Genomic DNA, 17,957 nt, shown 5'->3' with positions numbered 1-17,957 from the left:
GTTTCTCAAGAGGCAGGTCAGGTGGTCTGTATTCCCATTTCTTTCAGAATTTTCCACAGTTTATTGTGATCCACACAGGCAAAGGCTTTGGCATAGTCAATAATTATAACTAAATCACTTTGCTGTATATCAGAAACTAGCACAATATTGTAAATTAATGATACTTCAATTAAAAAAAATGATCAGGCATATTATTCAGCCATAAAAATGAAGGAAATTCTTCCATTTACAACAACATGAAGACATTATGCCAAGGGAATAAGTCAGAGAAAGAGCTCACTTATATGTGGAATCTAAAAAAAGAAACAAAACAAACGCCAAACTCTTAGAAACAAATTAGTTGCCAGAGGTCAGGGATGCAGGAAGTCGGTGAAGATGGTTAAGATACAAATTTCCAATTACAAAAAAAATAAGTTCTAGGTAGATAATGTACAGCATGGTGAGTATAATTAACCAAAATGTATCGTATATTTGAAAGTTGCTATGAAAGTACATCTTCAAAGTTCTCATCGTGAGAAAAAAATTTGTGACAATGTGAGGTAATTGATGTTAATGAAACTGATTATGGTGGTCATTTTGCAATATATACATGTATCAAATATTGTTGTATACCTTAAATTAATACAATGTTTGTCAATTATATCTCAATGTGGTTGTGGAGAGGAGTGTGCATGAAGAGCAATATAAATGTAGGTGTTCTGTTTTTGTTGAAAAAATTTTGACCAGGCAGATTTGAGAAAAAAGAAATAAGAACAAAATGTGAGGGAAAAAATTATAACTGTTAAAAACTCAATAAACTAGACTATGAACAACTAGAGAAGCAATTAATGAACTAGAAAAAAAGATGTGAAGATATTAACCAGAATGTAACTTAGAAATAAGAAGAAAAACATTAAGGTGTAGTTGAAGGATATAAAAGCCATGATGAGATCTGTTCAGAATTGCAGAGAGATAATGGACAAAATAGAAGGAAGTAATATTTGAAAATCTAGGGTACAAATAATTTCCAGAGAGAGTTCATGAAGTACATAAATGACCAGTGTTCCTTAAATCCAAGTAATTTCTGGACCAATAAAGGGAAACACAGCATAGGCCAATAAGGATAAATAAGTAGAAATTCATATCTAGACATAAGGAACTTAAATATACCAAAATAAGGAAGGTGATTTTAAGAATACCCAGATAGGAAAAATAGATTGTTTATCAAGGGAATAATATACTGACAACTGACTTCTCAACAGCAGTATGGATGCTGGAAAAATATTTTCAGAATGCTGAAAGAAAATACTATTGATTGTATATCAGCAAAACTGTCATTCAAGAAAAAGGCAAAATATACTTTGCAAAAAAATTAAAACTTACTGTGGCAGATTTTACTAAGAAACTTAAAGGATGTACTTCATGAAGAAGAAAGTGATTCTAGAAGGAAAGTCTGAGATGCAAAAAGGAATGATAAGGAAATTGGTAAACATATAAAAATAAAAATTCAATGCCTTGGTCATACTAGTCACATTTCAACGCACATGTGGATAATGACTACTATATTGGACAACACAAATATGGCACATTTCCATCATCAAAGAAAGTTCTCTTGGACAGCACTGTTGTAGAATAATGGGAGGGAAATATACTAAGATAGTCTCTGGGGTTCATAGACTTTAAGATGCCACTGTTTATAAGAGCCACTGTTTTGGTATGTGTATAAGATGTAAGAAAATACTGCCAAAGGTGTTTAAGATGCCATTTTTGGTAAGATACATATCACTATTACCTGTGTGAAATTGGAAGAAATGTGCCTGTTCTGGAAGACACGTATCACTGTTACCTCCGTGAAACCGGAAGAAATGTGACTCTTAGAATGGATGCAATAGGGAGCAAGAACATAAATGAATCAGGAGTTGTGATCCTAGTGGGTTGGACAGAGAATAGTCAAGTGAGAGGTCTGACCTGGAAAGAACCCCTGGTGCACACTTGGCATAGAGTATGTCTCAATAAATGTTTGACGAATGAATGGATGATTTTATTGAATGGGTGAATGAGAGTCATCAGACTATCCAGGTAGCTGGACTTGGCAACATGGTTGAAGTCACCCAGAAAGTTTGTGTGAAGTTGTGAGGAGAGTCAGGATGAAGCCTTTGTGAACACCATTTAAAATATTCTAGTGGTCATATACAAAGGAGCCCAGGAAAGAACATTAGGAAAGATGGAGAAGAACCAGAAAGAGCTCAGGCCACCTGAGAACAAAGGGTGAAGGGGTGAGATGCTGCAAGGACTCTGTTAAGATAAGGCATCAATTCAGTTCAGTCGCTCAGTCGTGTCTGACTCTTTGTGACCCCACGAATCACAGCATGCCAGGCCTCCCTGTCCATCACCAACTCCCGGAGTTTACTCAAACTCATGTCCATTGAGTCAGTGATGCCATCCAGCCATCTCATCCTCTGTCATCCCCTTCTCCTCCTGCCCCCAATCCCTCCCAGCATCAGGGTCTTTTCCAATAAGTCAACTCTTTGCATGAGGTGGCCAAAGTACTGGAGTTTCAGCTTCAGCATCAGTCCTTCCAATGAACACCCAGGACTAATCTCCTTTAGGATGGACTGGTTGGATTTCCTTGCAGTCCAAGGGACTCTCAAGAGTCTTCTCCAACACCACAGTTCAAAAGCATCAATTCTTCGGTGCTCAGCTTTCTTCACAGTCCAACTCTCACATCCATACATGACCACAGGAAAAACCATAGCCTTGACTATACAGACCTTTGTTGGCAAAGTAATATCTCTGCTTTTTAATATGCTGTCTAAGTTGGTCAAAACTTTCCTTCCAAGGAGTAAGCGTCTTTTAATTTCATGGCTGCAGTCACCATCTGCAGTGATTTTGGAGCCCACAAAAATAAAATCTGACACTGTTTCCACTGTTTCCCCATCTATTTGCCATGAGGTGATGGGACCGGATGCCATGATCTTCATTTTCTGAATGTTGAGCTTTAAGCCAACTTTTTCACTCTCCTCTTTCATTTTCATCAAGAGGCTTTTGAGTTCCTCTTCACTTTCTGCCATAAGGGTGGTATCATCTGCATATCTGAGGTTATTGATATTTCTCCCGGCCATCTTGATTCCAGCTTGTGCTTCTTCCAGCCCAGCATTTCTCATGATGTACTCTGTATAGAAGTTAAACAAGCAGGGTGACAATATACAACCTTGACGTACTCCTTTTCCTATTTGGAACCAGTCTGTTGTTCCATGTCCAGTTCTAACTGTTGCTTCCTGACCTGCATATATGTTTCTCAAGAGGCAGGTCAGGTGGTCTGGTATTCCCATCTCTTGAAGAATTTTGCACAGTTTATTGTGATCTACACAGTCAAAGGCTTTGGCATAGTCAATAAAGCAGAAATATGTTTTTTTGGAACTCTTGCTTTTTGATGATCCAGCAGATGTTGGCAATTTGATCTCTGGTTCCTCTGCCTTTTCTAAAACCAGCTTGAACATCTGGAAATTTATGGTTCACGTATTGCTGAAGCCTGGCTTGGAGAATTTTGAGCATTACTTTACTAGCATGTGAGATGAGTGCAATTGTGTGGTAGTTTGAACATTCTTTGGCGTTGCATTTCTTTGGTATTGGAATGAAAACTGACCTTTTCCAGTCCTGTGAGCACTGCTGAGTTTTCCAAATGTGCTGGCATATTGAGTGCAGCACTTTCACAGCATCATCTTTCAGAATTTGAAATAGCTTAACTGTAATTCCATCACCTCCACTAGCTTTGTTCGTAGTGATGCTTTCTAAGGCCCACCTGACTTCACATTCCAGGATGTCTAGCTGTAGGTGAGATAAGGCATATGTATTCCTTGATAAACATCAGCCTGTCCTATGCGATAGGAGAAGCATTGAAGAGCGCAAATTTTCTTTTTCTTTTTTTTTAAATTTTATTTTATTTTTAGACTTTACAATATTGTATTGGTTTTGCCAAATATCGAAGTGAATCTGCCACAAGTATACATGTGTTCCCCATCCTGAACCCTCCTCCCTCCCCATTGCAAATTTTCAATGTTGTTATTTCTACCAGAGCATCTGAGAAGGCTTTATGAAGGAGGTAATATTTGGGCTGGGCCTCAAAGGACAAATAGCTGGCACATCACCAAAAAAAGCATGAAACTGTTGAGAAGGTGTGAAACTCTTGGCAGTAATTCCTAATGAGCCCGACTTTGCTGTGTCCAGCTTTTTTCTAGGAAAAAGTCTAATGTTGGTGAAGGAGCATATTTTCCCTAAGATCATAAGCATTCTTTTACTGATTTTAAGATGGGATGGAAGGTAATTAAAGTAACTACAGACCTGGCCAGGTACCTCCCTACTGCTCTGAATAGACCATGCTTTATGTATGATTTTCCTAGCACTCTCTAAGATTACACAGTTTATTACTGAATTTGGGGATTTAAGTTCTGTATTAATGCCTATGCTGTTGCTGCTAAGTCGCTTCAGTCGTGTCCGACTCTGGGCGACCCCATAGATGGCAGCCAACCAGGCTCCTCCGTCCCTGGGATTCTCCAGGCAAGAACACTGGAGTGGGTTGCCATTTCCTTCTCCAATGCATGAAAGTGAAAAGTGAAAGTGAAGTTGCTCAGTCGTATCCGACTCTTAGCGACCCCATGGACTGCAGCCTACCAGGCTCCTCCATCCATGGGATTTTCCAGGCAAGAGTACTGGAGTGGGGTGCCATTGCCTTCTCCGAATGCCTATAGTATATTATTAAGATGATTAGTTATATGACAACCTTAGACTAGAGAGTGGCAAGCAGATTTAGCTTGCTAAAGTTCACCAGATCAGAGTGCTAAAAAAATACAGGGCAGATAGGACTTGGCCAAAAATCCCAGGTTCTTGATTTAAAAGCTGTGTAACATTAGTTAAGTCATTTGACCTCTTCATACCTCAAATTTCCCCATTTAAAAAGATAGGCATAGTAATAGTTCCTACTTCAGGATGAAAGAATAGTGGAAAGCACTTAGCAAAAGAATTATCTGTTATTATAATAAAAACGTTCCAGAACTTTTTTCAGTACGGAAATACAGTAAGTCAGTGTTCCCAGCCATGGGACCGTTGTGAATCAGTATCGTTTGTGTCCAGTTAGAAAAGTGAAGATCCGTGGACACGTCCACAGACTTAGTACATCATCTGCACACCTGGGCTTTGGACTTTGTGTTTTTTGGTAGAAACCCCCAAATTTAGGAACCCTTGCTCTTGGGCTGAGTAGCATTTTGGCCTTTTTTTTTTTTTTTTTAACCTCTTCTTTGCTATACAGTATTTTGAACATTGGCCGTTGGTATTTGTTGAGCCTGTGAACTCTTCAGATTTTAATCCTAGAGATCATTGTGTAACTTTTCACTCCTGTGCCTTCCTTTCCTTTCTCTTTTTCCTCCTTTCCTCATCCCCCACACCTCCATCCTGTATTGAATTTTTAGACTTTTGGGTTAACTACCTTCTGGACAGCCTAGTTCTCATGCCCTCCCCTCCCCTTAAATAGATTTTTAAAGGAAACTTTGTGAAGGCAGACGTTTGGCATGTTCAGTTTAGTTTCTAAAAAAAAATAGAATTCAATTTTTTTTATCCTTTACAGAAATGACTACAGGAAATGATTCTAAAATAACTGATATTCCCCTTGTTAAAACTGAGGTTGTGTTTGGATGGATTCCAGCATATGTTCATTTTCCTTGGGTGAGGGTGGGGGGAGATATGGAGAGTGTTCTCCATGCCAAAAGACACAAATTGTAAACCCTCAGACCCGAGTGCCTTTCATATGGTGGCAGTTATTTGGCATATTGTAAAATGTAGCCTGGAGATTTAATATATAAAATGTTTACTGTATTTAGATCAATTAGAATATTCCTTTTAACTTTCGTGTGTGCTTATTTTGGTGGAGAAAGAAACCATTATATTGCAGCAGAAGCATCCTTGCTGCTTAACTCTGTTTAGTTCCTGTTTATTACATTTCATGTGGATGAGGAATATCAGCTAAATTAGGGCAGAAGTTTTGTTCAGTGCTAGATCTCCAGTATCTAGAATAGTGCCTGGCATGCTGTGAGTGTTCAGTAAAAATGTACTAAGAATGAGCTAACAATTAACCCGAACCAAAAACTGCATCTGCTGCTACCTTTACAAGCTCTTGCGAAACTTCCTCAAGAGCTTGTGAAGGTAAAAATATGTCATGTTTTTCTGATATTCGGATTGGAAGCCGCCTGCAGGTCCCATAACTCCCTGTGCTTCTTACAGATTTTACTGCATCCCATCACCAAGTCTTTGCAGGAATGGGCTGCGTCTCTTGTTTGTGGTTGAATCCACAGTGCTGTATCTGGCAGCTTTGTAGTTTCTTAGTAAATATTTGTTGAATGAATACACAGTGCTTTAAAAACTTATGTAATGCCTTCGTATTGGGTTTCATTGTTTGAGAGTCCCATGAAACTGGCCAGTAGTCTCATCCCAGTATTACAGATGATAAAACAAAAGGTAAAGAGTGTATGTTAGTTATCCCAGAAAGCCTCAGGTCATAAGTAGCAGAGCTGGGACCACAACCTCTACATCTGTTGATTTTTTCATCCCTTATTTTTCCCAGAACAGCTTTTGTTGTTGTTCAGTCACCAAGTCGTGTCCAGTTCTGTGTGACCCCATGGACTGCAGCACAGCAGGCTCTCTATCCTTCAGTATCTCCCAGAGTTTCCTCAAACTCATGTCCATTAATTGATGATGCCATACAACCATCTCATCCTCTGTCATCCCCTTCTCCTCCTGCCCTCAGTCTTTCACAGCATCAGAATCTTTTCCAGTGAGTCAGCTCTTTGCATCAGGTGGCCAAAGTATTGGAGCTTCAGCATCAGTCCTTCCAATGAATATTCAGGACTGATTTCCTTTAGGATGGACTGGTTGGATCTCCTTGCAGTCCAGGAGGCTCTCAAGAGTCTTCTCCAACACCACAGTTCAAAAGCATCAATTCTTCAGTGCTCAGCTTTCTTTATAGTCCAACTGTCACGTCCATAGATGACCACTGGAAACATCAAAGCTTTCACTAGATGGACCTTTGTCATTAAAGCGATGTTCCTGCCTTTTAATACATTGTCTAGGTTGGTCATAGCTTTTCTTCCAAGGAGCAAGCGTCTTTTAATTTCACGGCTGCAGTCATTGTCCTCAGTGACTTTGGAACCCAAGAAAATAAAATCTGCCATTGCTTCCATTTTTTCCCCATCTATTTGCCATCTGGTGATGCGACTGGATGCTGTGATCTTAGTTTTTTGAATACTGAGTTTCAAGCTGTCTCCTTCACTCTTCTCTTTCACCCTCATCAACAGGCTCTTTAGTTCCTCTTCACTTTCTGCCATTAGAGTCGTTTCATCTGCATATTTGATGCTGTTGATATTTCTCCTGGCAGTCTTGATTCCAACTTGTGATTCATCCAGCCCGGCATTTTGCATGATGTACTCTTCATATAAGTTAAATAAGTAGGGTGATGATATACAGCCTTATCGTTTGTACTTTTTTTCCATTTTGAACCAAGTTTACTTCCGAAGAACAGTTTTTAGAACATTAGAAAGCGTCAATTCCTCCCCTTCCAAAATGTTGCAACCCTCTTTACTTGAGAGCATGACAGGGGACATTACTGTATGAAACCTTTTTAAAATTGTCATGTCTCCACAGACTTCATTGGGTGCCAGTTTCGCTTATAGATTTCAGTTGCTGGTGATGTGTAACTTAAAACACAGCCCTCATTATTTCAAATGACTTATACTCTCCTCTCCCAAATATTTTAAGATGTGAAGTTATCAATACTCTCAATCTAAGTTTTTAAAATAAAATTTCCCACACCACGAAAGTAATGTTCTCTGACATATTCTTGCCTGGTACTCCTGATCATTTTGAGAGAGAAATTTCAGAAGTATTGAATTGGCTTGGCTAATACTTCTGGAATCAGGCTCAGGAAGGACAAACTTTCCCTGTGATATTAAAACGGGGGAAAAGTGCTGACCATACATTTAAGATTCTCAGATAGTGGCAGTATCTAGGGGCACATTTTGCCAAAGACACTGGGTGAAGATAAAGAACCAGGTAGCACACAGTCAGGGTTCCCAGTAAGAAAGGATTTCAAAATCAATGAATCTGATCTAATTTATGTTTAGTCTGTCATTGAGAAAGATAATTTTGTGATTTCAGCAAGACTGTGCCAAATTTGATTAGCAGGCCAGAGTTCATTCTACCAGACTGCTAAATTTAAACTTACTGTCATTACCTTACAAATGACTTTCCAAGAGTTCCTAGAACAACACTCACTACCAAGCTTTGATTTCATTGTGAAATAGCAACAAGAATCTGATTCCTTTTGCCCTCTGTGGACATTAACCTTTAGCATCAGAGCAGAGGCACGGAAGGGGGATGAATAAACTGTCAATATTGTCTTTCCTCCAGGGTCCAGCCATGGAAATAGATAGTGGGGAAGGAGCAGTCTGGGGTGGAAAAAAAATGCGTTTTTTCGGGCGCCTGACTCCTGAGATGAGGCGGGACGGGGCCATTGTGTTGGCCCGGCCGCTTACAAAGCAGGCTCACATCGTCCTTGGATGCAGCGCTTTTTTAGCGGCTTCACAGTTCCTGCCTTTGTGGTCTGGCTGCACAGTAGGCACGGGGTGACGGGAGGGAGCTCAGTGAAGGCTTTTCAGGGAGCGATTCTGAGTTCGTCACTGCCATTGTCTTCTCCTCTCCCTTACTCATCGGGCTTTCACATCTGTGGGACTCCTAGGTTTCTGACTGGCGTGGTGTGGACGCTATAGGTGAATGCTGAGAAAGAAGTGAAGAGGAGCATTGTTCGTATACTTCACTTAGAGGAAGTGAGGAAAAGTCCTGCTTACCCCCACGCTTGTATCTGGCATAAGAGATGAAGCGCTAGGATTATTTTATTTTAGTTATTGGTGACTCTCTTCTTTCCTTTCCTTCCTGTTCCTGCCTTCCTTTCTTTTCAAGCAATGTTTTATTAAAGCATAATGGACCTACAACACTGTTAGTTCCAGGTACACAACATAAGGATTTGCTGTTTCTGTATTTTACAAAATGATCCCACTCTGTTTCTTAATTTTTGAAATCAATCGTATCTCTTCCCTGAAACTTTTGGAAGGAGGAGGCTCAGACTTGATGTCTGATCATTTAGTAGATTATTTACTGCCAACAGTGGGGTGAGCACATGTCCCTCGTCTCACCCACAGGTGGCTCACAGGTGCCAGTGTTGTTTTCTCTTGTTGAAAACCTCTTGTCCTGCTTCGAGCACTGGAGCCGTGCTGTCATCAGCAGGACAAGTACTAGGACCAGAAAGCTTTTGGCATGACAGGCGGTTTCTGTTCAAGGCACCTGCTGCCTGCTCACACTGCAGCCATTGTTTCTCCGGCAGAGCGGGTTATGGGCAGAGCCTCATCTAGTTTAGCCCAGCTTTGAGTCTCTGCTTTTCTTTCCCTGCATGCATTTCATTTTTGACAGAATACATTTCTTGTCTTGTTCTACTCGTTTTGCTAATATGAATTTAACCTGTGGTGGAGTACGTGCCGAGATATAGTAGTGGATAGAGCAGGTGGTCACAGTGGAGCTGGTTATCTGGACTTATCCCTGCCCCACCAGCTGTGTGGCCTTGGAAGAGACATTTGATCTCTCTGGGCCGCAGTGTCCTCATTTGAAAACTGAGGACGTTGTCTTCTTAGAGTGGTGGACCGCCAGGTACCCCAGTGTTAGTGAAAGCGCTAGTTGCTCAGTTGTGTCCGACTCTTCATGACCCTACGGACTATAGCCCACCGGGCTCCTTTGACCGTGGAATTCCCCGGGCAAGAATACTGGAGTGGGTTGCCATTCCCTTGAGATTCCACCATTGTGTTTTGTGTTTTCTGAGATGCTGGAAATATCAGAAATGGCGTGTGGCAGTGTTTACCAAGGGCTCTGCTCCTGTGAAATCTTAAGTGACATCAGGACATTTTTAATAAGTGAGAGTTGTATAGCGTGGCTAGTGATAGAGAAATTTAGATGCATTAGTTAAGGGAGAGGAATAACTATGTTCTTGTTTCTTTGTGACAGGTTTGCAAAATCAGTAAAAATTTCTTGTTCCTAGAAAAGTAGTTGTTCAACCCTGGGGGTGTTATTGGACACTTGGGTTTTGAACTTCTAAATGAAGAATTACAGAGTTCAGATAAATGAAGTCTTTTTAATTTTAGCTCTTATTCTTCAGATAAAAGGAAGCCCACAAATGAGGCTAATATATTATATTGGTATTCCATTTCTGATTCGTGTTCCCATACTGTTTAGTAAGAAAAACCTTATTTAAAAATATTCTGATTCTAAAAATGATACATATTAATTGTATAAAACTTGGAAAAACACTAAGATGTAAACACAAATATGTCTAATTCCATGATCCAGAAATAGCCATTATTGTTCATGCTTTGAAATCTTTAGATTATATACACTCAATTTGTAGAACAAAACTGGGATTACACCACAGATAGATACCTTGATATCTTGCTTTTTTCCTGCTGTGTTCCTTTTGAAATTATTTTTGCCACAGAGGTTTCAAATGAAGATGGAGATTAATGTAATATTATGCTTGGCACACTTGTGTCAGGGTCTGTGACTTACAGAAATAGAATTGTGGACCTAGTATCTGAAAATAACATGTGTTTCGTTCTCTCTTGAATCAATATTTGATGTGTATTGATGCTGTCATAACTAGTACTATCACTAAGAAAGACTTTTTAATCTGTTCTTAATTGTTCACTAATTGCTTTTATAAGATTCCCTCATTTTTCTGTTTCTGAATTCAGTGAGCCTAAGTTATTTTAGCAGTTTTTCTGGATGCCTTGATTCTTCAAGCTGGAGCATAGTAGGTAGTGTGGGCCAGGGTGCAGGTTTGGCCTGAAGCAGGATAGTTAAGTGATTCCTTTTGCCTGAACATATTATACATTTGATAATATTTATGATTCACTTGAATATTGGTTTTCATACATCATTTTCCTCTATTAGGAAATGAAAGATGATTAGTTTCTCCTTTGGGTTATTTAGCCTGTGAACTTTTCTGCTACACTATTCACTTTGCATTGAAAATGCATTCTAAATCCTATACCACACTGGAATTTTTTGTGACCTTTCCCTTGTGTGTCTTTCGGTGGTGCCCTTTGAAGTCCTGAAATGCTTTTGTATTTGACTGAGATTAAATCTGGGTTTCATTTTACTTTTTTAAAACATATTGAGCAAGTTAATTTTCTGTTCGGGTTCCTAAGGGGAATGATCCCAGCCCTCTGTGTCCCAAGAATTCAGTCCGAGCCTTGCCAGAACATTCCTGTGGTTTTCCACAGGGCAGATCAGTGTGTTCATGAAATTTTAGTTGTAGCTTGTGTTTTCTGTGGTTAATTAAAACATCTGGCTTTTAAATTTTCCACAAACAGAGCATAAGCATTTGGCCAAACCTTTTTAGTAATAATTAAACACTTCAATCCTCCCCCTCAGAATAGCCCAAACTTGTAAGGTGTCTTTAGGAGACCTTATAAACTGTTGTCTCTGTTCATTAATGATTTTAAACGTTTGGACGATGCTGGGAGTTCTCCTGCCAGACATACAGTTCTGAGAGAGAGCGTGTTTGTGACTGTGAATTCCTCTAATGGATTCCGGCCTTCGCCCCCCTCCAGGTTGGAGCTGCTGTGGGTGAGCTGCTGCCGTCTGTAGCCAAGCATGCTGTGGTTGGATCTGCCCAGCCGGGGAACAGAAATGTTTGCTGGATGGAAAATCCATAAAAGAAAGCTCCTGTGAAAGCCTGAGACAGACGATAACTTAAGCAAGATCAGGTTGGTATAAGATCAGAGAGGCTGGGTAAAGTGGATTGGATCACATGGGGAAGGTGGTTTTGTTATTTCATGCAGTGTTTTTGAGACAACCCTAAATAATCATTCCCAGTTATTTGAGGGATTCCTGGCCGTTGTACAAATGGCAGATAGCCTGGCAAACTTCTGTATATGGTGTATAGTTATCCTCCTTTCTTTCTTTTCCTTTCCCCTCTCCTCTGTCCCATCCTCTCTCTCTCAGAGAAGAGAGGAAGGTCTAAAGGTTAGCAAATGTACAACAAACCATGACCAGAGGTCACCTGTAATCACTCCTTGATCTTGGCTTTATTTTGGGGAGAAAGCCTGGACTTGTCCTGAGACTCTCAGAGACTTTCCCTCATGTGTGTTTCCACACTAGGAAGGGTGGATTGTGGAGACCTGCCCCATTTTGAGGGAGGCGGGGTACTTCTGTGTGTGTTCCTTTGGTTTGCTTGGCAAATTTTTACCTACTCTTAAATCTCTCTCCAAACAAAAGCTAGCAACACACTCGTTTTCAACAGTGTGTGCACTTGGTGTTGAGATACCCAGGACAAAGGAGAAGAAATGTCCTGAAAACAATAGGAATGTAACTAAATGCAAGATAGCCTCACTGAGAAGCAGGGGAAGGAAACTGCATAGCCCGCCTCACAGGTGGCAGTAAGGTGGGAAAGAATTCATTCTGAGAAAGAATGTCATACAGGGACAGACACTGAAAACACTTTGTATTCAGTGTTCAGTGGTTACACCTAATAAGTAGAAGGGAATTACAAGTAATAAGCAGAAGGGTCTGAGTCAGCGGTCTTCAGAGCCTGTGAAGCAGGGAGTGTCTGTTGGCTTTGCCCACCCAGCATCTCTTTCCTCCTTTCAATAAATCATCCGGATTTCCCCTGAGCCATCAGTCACCCTTGCTTTGTTCTCAGCCCATGTAGTCAGAGGAGGCGATGACTCCATTGCCTCTGTCTTGGGCATGTGACATCAGCTTGGCTAGTCAGGGTCACAAGGATCCGTTGTGGAGGTATGGAATTATGGAACTGTTGCAGAGTTTTTTCCTGTCTGTGGGTTTGTTAAGCTGGAGCTGCTAGTGACCCTCTTTGATACCATGTAGGAAGACGCTTTCTGAGGATGAAGTCAACATACAGGAGATCCGAGTAGGCTGATGGCAGAAGGGGAATGGCGCTAGGGAGACACACGCACACAGATACCCACCTTATACCCACCATGGGTGGCCCCAGACCCAGCAGGCCCCAAAGCCAGCAACTCCAGTTTCCCTCTGCCAGAAGGTTAGCTAGGTAGTTTGAATTAGGGGTTGATCACTTATATCCCAAAACATCCTGATTGGCCATACCTTTCAGTGTGAAGTCTTCGCATGAAGTGACCGTGGCTCAGCCCCTGTCCTCAGGGGCTTGCAGTGATAGGCCAGATCAGATCAGCGTTAGGCTAGCTGACCCACAGAGTGAAAGTGTGTCACCAGAGGCAGCAAAATTCTGTGGGAGTCAAAGAGATGCGGAATTATTATTCTGCTGGCTTGGGAAGAGACTAGCAGAGAGAGCTGTTATTTCACAGAGGAGGAACAGGCACATATTTAGAACTATATTTAATTCAATTACTTGCTTTTTTGAGTCTGAAAGAAAGGGAGGCTTTCCAGAGCCTATAGTTAATTGCCGATAAGGAAGATAATTTCAGAGTTTCACCAGTAGTAGAATCTTGGTATTTACTGTAAACACAATTGTTTCGGGAGCAGCCAAATGAGAGGTTTTCAAGAAGTTGTCCAGAGTTGAACACCAGAGGGGAACAGCTGCTTTTCTCACCAAAAACATGAGTTGGCTTTCTGGTGTAAGCAGAATTCCAAATGCATCATGAACTTTACTGATTTGTTTCCTCTTCTCAAGGTTGGGCTTTATGATTATTACTTTGTGTTTTTTATAATTGACCTTATTTGACTTTAAAAAAATTAATAGTCTTTGTTTGGAGGAAGCCGTTATAGGTTTCAGAAAAGCTGAGCAGAAAGTGGAGTTTCCCTACTCTTTGCCCTGTTGTTATTCAGTCTCTAGGTCACGTCCAGCTCTTTAGGACCCCATGGGCTGCAGCACGCCAGGCTTCCTTGTCCTTCACTATCTCCCAGAGTTTGCTCAAACTCATGTCCGTTGAGTCAGTGATGCCATCCAGGCATCTCATCTTCTGCCACTTCTTTCTCCTCTTGCCCTCAATCTTTCCCAGCATCAGGGTCTTTTCCAATGAGTCAGCTCTTCACATCAGGTAGCCAGAGTATTGAAGCTTCTGCATCAGTCCTTCTAATGAATATTCAGGGTTGCTTTCTTTTAGGACTGACTGTTTTGATCTCCTTGCTGTCCAGGGGACTCTGAAGAGTCTTCTCCAACACCACAATTCAAAAGTGTCAATTCTTTGGCACTCAGCCTTCTTTTTGGTCCGACTCTCACATCCGTGCATGACTACTGGAAAAATCATAGCTTTGACTCTACGAACCTCTGTCGGCAAAGTAATGTCTCTGCTTTTAAATACGCTGTTTAGGTCTGTCATAGCTTTTAAGCAAGTGTCTTTTAACTTCGTGGTTGCAGTCAACACCATCCACAATGATTTTGGAACTGAAGAATATAAAACCGGTCACTATTTCCATTGTTTCCCCATCTATTTACCATGAAGTGATGGGACCAGATGCCATGATCTTAGTTTTTTGAATGCTGAGTTTTTACTCAGTTTTTTCACTCTCTTCTTTCACCTTCAAGAGGCTCTTTAGTTCCTCTTCATTTTCTGCCTTTAGAGTGGTATCATCTGTATATCCAAGGTTGTTGATATTTCTCCTGGCATTCTTGATTTCAGCTTATGAATCATCCAGCCGGGCATTTGGCAACATGTACCCTGCATATAAGTTAAATAAGCAGGGTGACAATATACAGCCTTGATGTACTCCTTTCCCAATTTTGAACCAGTCCATTGTTCTATGTCTGGTTCTAACTGTTGCTTAATGGCCTGCATACAGGTTTCTCAGGAACCAGGTAAGATTACATCTGTCTTAATCATTACCAATGATTACTGATTGAAGGATTTATATTTTTGGTATATTATTTCAAGAATTTAAAGTGTTTTCATTAATGATTATACGAATTGAGTCTTTACACAAAGAAAGATAAATTTTATAAAACGAGTATTTTACTAAATGAAAACTGTCAATTAAAATGTCTTGGGTTTGGGGATTATAGTATGGTTTTACGTTTTATGCAAATTGGACCTTTTTTGTAATATAAAGTGCTAGGTACACTTTTGTCCTTAAGTGTGCTGTTTTTGCCTTTTGTTGGTATGGTTCTCAATGGACTGCTTGCTGTGAAGACATTAATTATATTAGAAACATAAGGGCTGCAAATTTTTATCTCTTCTTTAGTTATGACTTTGTAAAAATTGGGAATGCATAAAGATCAGAAAAGGAAAAAAGTGCTTTATTGTGATGTTTGGATTCTAGTTGGCCATTTTATTTTGTTTTCTAGTAAAGTTACAATTTTGACTTTTATTTTTAATGTGAAAAAATATTAATTTTGTGTTGGTGAGATTCAGAGACATTTCTCCTCCCTGTCATATAGCTAAAAGCAGACATCTGTTATTGGACTTTAATCAGATTTTAAAATCACGATTAGATTTAGAACATGTTTTCTGCAATTCCATTAGTAGGTCAAGCCCTGCCTCCCGTTTTCCGGAGGGCTCAGTTCTCCAGGATGGCTTATCTGCTTCCTGCTCTTTCTTTGTAATCTTCTCATTTCCACCTGTGTGGAGCTGACGTGTTTGTTACCTGGCCCCTTTGCTTTCCTTGCAGTCCTTTGGTAGATAAGCTCACTTCATAAGAGGACATCCACGGAGCAACATGGAATTACTCTTTTTATTTTCATTTAAGAGAAAAAACAATAAGTAAGCTTTTGTTTATTTCTCTAGGACCTGGAAATGGGTATCACGAATTTTTTAACCGAGTCACTCCTTTCAGTGTTTTCTCTTTGGTGTCCTTTTAAAAAATCCTTGTGACCTATGCACAGAATGATGAATGACCCTCTGAGGAGTGTAGTATAATATTCTAAGAGGCTGTGGCCTTGTTGGTCTTGCTTTTCTTGGGGAACTGAAACACAGTAGGGCTGAGTGAGGGTAACTTCTGAACTGCGCTTTAGTTTGAATGGAGCCTTCTGCAGTCTGAAGTTAGAGGGTTGAAGTGACTGAGCTGCTGCAGTTGGAGTTGTGGTGCAATTACATCTGTGAAGGTTCCTGCTTATTTATAATAATATGGTTGCAGATAAAGCCAAAATCAGGTCAGTGTGGTCACATTTGGTGAGGCTGGTGCAAGAATGAAGAGCATGTCTGGAACTGGCTTTCATTAGGAGAAACCACGTTCCTGTGAAACCTTTAATGAGGATGTTTATGGTAAATGTACATGTTAATAGAGTTTGGAATGTTGCATTTTTTTATTTTTTGCATGTCTTTATAATAAGGTACTAGGTTTCCTTTAAAGGTACCATACTCCGGTGACATGTAGTCAGTGGTCGTTTATTTTCGTATAATTACTGATGTAAGAACAAGCAGTGGTTTCTCAGTCCCGTAATGATCTATAATGAAGGAAACATTTAATCTGATGACACTGTCCGAATATGACCTATATACATGATATGGTAACTGCTTAGAAATTCTCAAGTTTCTGAATTGATTATTACTGTTCAAAAAGAATTGATCTTCACTTATAAGCAAAAATAAGTCTGTTGGATGTTTTTGCATAGACAGTGTCCAAGCCAGTAATTTATTTTGAAAACGAATATCAACATCAGTCTAGCTTTCATTAGGAAATGCTCTATATAGTTTGCTAGTGTGTTCTTTTTAAGAATTAAAGGCAACAGTTTTTCTTGCATTCTTCATGCTGCTGAGGCCTTTTGAGGACAGAATCCAGAGTCTTTGTAACTAGTCCATGCTTGGTTTCTTAAGGGTGGTTCTCTTGATGACTTTAGGTTGTAAATAGTTTGTGAGTGCTGTGACTCTTTTCTGGTGTCCAGTTCAAGTACAGTGGCAGTGCCTGGGCAGGTAAGAGACAATTAGTGGCTTTACCAGAGACTAATCTCAGAAATAGAAAGTCTGGAGTGCCAACCGTGCCTTTAGGCCCTCGATGATTCTAAAGTTGGATGAAAAATGACCACTGATCTTGAGGGAGGCATTCATTTTTGAGTGCGAAGAGATGCTGAATTAATTTTACTTGGTTCAGTGCAATTCAGTTAAATTCCAAATGAACTTGTTAACAGTATTAACAAAGTCAACTTTGATAGTTGCTGGAGGGAACAAAATGAAGTATCCTAGGTGAGATAGCCAGAATAGAAGCCCTTGTGGGAGAGCTAACATTTTATTGAGCTTGTCTAGTGTGCTGAGGACTTAAGCACTTTCTCGGCTCTTGGTGGGACTGGATGGAGTGGGGAGAATCCTCACAAGCATCCTACGAGAGAGACAGTATTACCTGTTTTACAGATGAAGATGCTCTGGAGCTGAGAGATCGAATGGTTTTATCCAAGTCTCCCAGCTACTGATTTAAATTTGAATCTAAACTTGTTTCTCAAATTTCATGATATACCTGTATAAATAAAAAGCTTTGCACAGCTTACAAAGTGGTTGGTCTGTACAAAACTCTGTGTCTCTCTTTGTATATCTTCCATCGTTATTATAACTAATGAGGTAATAAAGGCCCAAAGTACTATATGAGTAGGATGCTTTGGAATTTCCAAGTAGAGAGTGGTTAACATGGATGTAGATTAATCTGGAGAAGTGGCATTTTGTTATTTTTGATAAATAAATAGGTAGGAGGTTGTCAGTGGATGGGGGTTTTTCAAGGCTTTTTTCCTGAGGAAAACACCTAATCAGACCCTCAGAGGCAGAAATAAAAATGTACAACTGTTTGGAGGTCTGTCCATGATTTTACAGCCAAGATATGTGGCCTAGCCACATGCTCAGTCAACCTGCTGTCAGCTACCTGGAGGTATCTGGTTGCTGAGGGAATCAGACACTCCCAAGCAGCTTACTTAGAAGGAAGGAAGAATGTCATCCTGGACCCCTTGACTATCCCCAACTATCCCTGACCCT

At 40.2% G+C, this 17,957-nt stretch overlaps 1 protein-coding gene across 15 annotated transcripts in view; it reads left to right on the top strand.

The window, feature by feature from the left end:
* The window catches only part of APBB2 (amyloid beta precursor protein binding family B member 2), a 382,829-nt gene that overhangs the window by 67,588 nt on the left and 297,284 nt on the right, over positions 1–17,957 (top strand). For 13 of the 15 annotated variants that reach the window (XM_061419976.1, XM_061419963.1, XM_061419979.1 and 10 more), the window contains one exon: positions 11,679–11,834. The exons of the other annotated variants lie outside the window; for them this stretch is intronic. The gene's annotated coding sequence lies outside the window, so the exon portion shown is untranslated. The remainder of the gene's footprint in view (positions 1–11,678; positions 11,835–17,957) is intronic. 15 annotated transcript variants of the gene reach the window in all.

Source organism: Bos javanicus, chromosome 6, assembly GCF_032452875.1.
Source record: "Bos javanicus breed banteng chromosome 6, ARS-OSU_banteng_1.0, whole genome shotgun sequence".
NCBI classification, from domain to species: domain Eukaryota; kingdom Metazoa; phylum Chordata; class Mammalia; order Artiodactyla; family Bovidae; genus Bos; species Bos javanicus.
Note: the sequence above shows the minus strand (reverse complement) of the source record. Positions and strands in the feature narration are given on the sequence as shown.